We start from the raw sequence: 4,209 nt of genomic DNA, 5'->3' as shown, positions 1-4,209 counted from the left end.
AAAAAAAAAAAAAAACACTACCTTAGAGTAAAAGGCTGGAAAACAGACTTCCAAGCAAATGGTTCCAAGAAACGAGCTGAAGTAGCCATTCTAATATCGAATAAAATTGAATTTTAACCTAAACTTCTCAAAAAAGACAAGAAGGGACACTTCTTATACATTAAAGGTAAAATTTATGAAGATGAATGATCATTTATGAACATCTATGCTCCAAATGCAAGGGATCCACATTCATTAAAGAAACTTTGCTAAAATTTAAAGCACACATTACACCTCACACAATAATAGTGAGAAATTTCAACACTCCACTCTCATCAGTGGACAGATCTAAACAGACACAGTTATACTAACAGAAGTTATGAATCAAATGGATTTAAGATATGTGTATAGAACATTTCATCCTAAAACAAAAGGACATACCATCTCAGCACCTCATGGTACCTTCTCAAAAATTGACCATATAATTAGTCACCAAACAGGCCACAGCAGATACAAATATATTGAAATAATCCCATGCATCCTATCAGATCACCACAGACTAGGCTGATCTTCAATAACAACATAAATAATAGAAAACCCATAAACAAATGGAAGCTGAACAACATTCTACACTATGATGACTCGGTCAAAGAAGAAATAAAGAAAGAAATTAAAGACTTTTTAGCATACATACCCAAATGTATGGGACACAATGAAAGCATTACGAAGAGGAAAAGTCAGCACTGAGTGCCTCCAAAAAGAAGCTGGAGGAAGCATACAGTAGCAACTTGACAACACACCTGAAAGTTCTAGAACAAAAAGAAGCAAATTCACCAAAGAGAAGTAGACAGCAGGAAATAATCAAACTCAGGGCTGAAATCAACCAAGTGTAAATAAAAAGAACTATACAAAGAATCAACCAAGACAAGACCTGGTTCTTTGAGAAAATCAACAAGATAGTTAAACCCCTAACCAGACTAACTAGAGGGCACAGGGACAGTATCCTAATTAACAAAATCAGAAATGAAAGGAGAGATATAACAACAGAATCTGAGGAAATACAAAAAAATCATCAGATCCTTCTTCAAAAGGCTATACTCAACAAAACTGGAAAACATGGTTGAAATGGACAATTTTCTAGACAGATACAAGTTACAAAAGTTAAATCAAGCTCAGATTGATGATAAAAACAGTCTCATATCACCTGGATAAATAGAAACAGTCATTCGTGGTCTTCCAACCAAAAAAAGCCTACGACCATATGGGTATAGTGCAGAGTTCTATCAGACCTTCAAAGAGGACCTAATTCCAATACTCCTCAAAGTATTCCACAAAATAGAAACAGAAGGTACTCTACCCAATTCATTGTATGAAGCCACAATTACTCTGATACCTAAACCACACAAAGATCCAACAAAGAAAGAGAACTTCAGCCCAATTTCCCTTATGAACATTGATGAAAAATACTCCACAAAATTCTCACAACCCGAATCCAAGAACACATCAAAATGACCATCCACCATTATCAAGTAGGCTTCATCACAGGGATGCAGGGATGGTTCAATATACAGAAACCCATCAACATAACTCACTATATAAACAAAGTCAAAGACAAAAACCACATAATCATCTGGTTTGATGCTGAGAAAACATTTGACAAAGTCCAACACCCCTTCATGATAAAAGTCATGGAAAGATCAGGAATTCAAGGCCCATACCTAAACATAATAAAAAGCAATATACAGCAAATCAGTAGCCTACATCAAACTAAATGACGAGAAACTTGAAGCAATCCCACTAAAATCAGGGAATAGACCAGGCTACCCACTCTCTCCCTACCTATTAAATATAGTACTTGAAGTCTTAGCCAGAGCAATTAGACAATAAAAGGAGACCAAAGGAATACAAATTGGAAAGGAAGAAGTGAAAATATCATTATTTGCAGATGATATGAGAGTATATGTAAGTGACCACAACATTTCACCAGAGAACTCGTAAACCTGATGAACTACTTCAGTGAAGTAGCTGGATATAAAATTATTTCAAACAAATCAGTGGCCTTTCTCTACACAAAGTATAAACAGGCTGAGAAAGAAATTAGTGAAGCAACACCCTTCAATAGTAACAAAAAATATAAAATACCTTGGTGTGATTCTAACTAAGGAAGTGAAAGATCTGTATGATTAGAACTTCAAGTCATTGAAGTAAGAAATCGAAGATCTCAGAAGATGGACGAACCTCCCATGCTGATGGATTGGCAGGATTAATATAGTCAAAATGGCTATCTTGCCGAAAGCAATCTATAGGTTCAATGCAATCCTCATCAAAATTCCAACTCAATTCATCACAGAGTTAAAAAGGGTAATTTGCAAATTCATCTGGAATAACAAAAAACCTAGGATAGCAAAACCTTTTCTCAACAATAAAAGAACTTCTCTTGGAATCACCATGCATGACCTCAAGCGGTACTACAGAGCAATTGTGATTAAACACACACACACACACACACACACACACACACACACTTCTGTGTTTGCTAGGCCCAGGCATAGTCTCACAGGAGACAGCTATATCAGGGTCCTATTGGATGGATCACAGGGCCCCCAATGGAGGAGTTAGAGAAAGTACCCAAGGAGCTAAAGGGAACTGCAACCCTATAGGTGGAAAAACAATATGAACTAACCAGTTACCCCGGAGCTCTTGTCTCTAGCTGCATAATATATCAAAAGATGGCCTAGTCGGCCATCAATGGAAAGATTGGTCATGCAAACTTTATATGCCCCAGTACAGGGGAACGCCAGGGCCAAAAAGTGAGAGTAGGTGGGTAGGGGAGTGGGGGGAGTGTATGGGGGACTTTTGGGATAGCATTGGAAATGTAAATGAGGAAAATACCTAATTAAAATATTAAAAAAGAAAACACAAACACACACACAAAACTGCATAGTACTGGTACAGTGACAGAAAGGTAGATCAATGGAACAGTATTGAAGACCCAGAAATGAACCCACACACTCATGGTCACTTTATCTTTCACAAAGGAGCCAAAACCATCCAGTGTTAAGAAGACAGCATCTTCAACAAACGCTGGTGGTTCAAATGGTGTTTATCATGTAGAAGAATGCAAATTGATCTATTCTTATCTCCTTGTACAAAGCTCAAGTCCAAGTGGATCAAAGAGCTCCACATAAAACCAGAGACACTGAAACTTATAGAGGAGAAAATGTGGACGAACCTCGAAGATATGTGCACAGGGGAAAGATTCCTGAAGAGAACACCAGTGGTTTGTGCTGTAAGATCAAGAATCAATAAATGGGACCTCATAAAACTACAAAGATTCTGTAAGGCAAAAGACACTGTCAATAAGACAAAATGCCACTAACAGATCAGGAAAGTATCTTTAACAATTCTAAATCAGATAGGGGGCTAATATCCAATATATATAAAGAACGCAAGAAGACGGATTCCAGAAAATCAAATAACCCTATTAAAAAAATTGGATACAGAGCTAAACAAAGAATTCTCAACTAAGGAATACCAAATGGCTGAAAAGCACCTGAAAAGATGTTCAGCATCCTTAATCATCAGGGAAATGCAAATCTAAACAACCCTGAGATTCTACCTCACACAAGTCAGAATGGCTAAGATAAAAAATTCAGGTGAGAGCAGATGCTGGTGAGGATGTGGAGAAAGAGGGACAGTCCTCCATTGTTGGTGGGATTGCAAGCTGGTACAACCACTCTGCAAATCAGTCTGGCGGTTCCTCAGAAAATTGGATATATTACTACTGAAAGATCCAGCAATTCCTTTCCTGGAGATATACCCAGTAGATGTTCCAACTTGTAATAAGGACACATGCTCCACTATGTTCATAGCAGCCTTATTTATAATAGCCAGAATCTGGAAGGAACTCACATGTCCCTCAACAGAGGAATGGATACAGAAATTGTGGTACATTTAAACAATGGAGTACTACTCAGAAATTTAAAACAATGAATTCATGAAATTCTTAGGCAAATGGATGCACCTGGAGGATATCATGCTGAATGAGGTAACCCAATCACAAAAGAAGTCACTTGATATGCACTTACTGATAAGTGGATATTAGCCCAGAAACTTAGAATATCCAAGATACAATGTGCAAAACACAAGAAAATTAAGAAAAAGGAAGACCAATGTGTAGATACTTCATTCCTCCTTAGAATAGGGAACAAAAAAACCCATGGAAGGAGT

This window comes from Mus caroli, chromosome X (genome assembly GCF_900094665.2).
Source record: "Mus caroli chromosome X, CAROLI_EIJ_v1.1, whole genome shotgun sequence".
NCBI lineage: Eukaryota > Metazoa > Chordata > Mammalia > Rodentia > Muridae > Mus > Mus caroli.
This window is presented reverse-complemented; position numbering follows the sequence as displayed.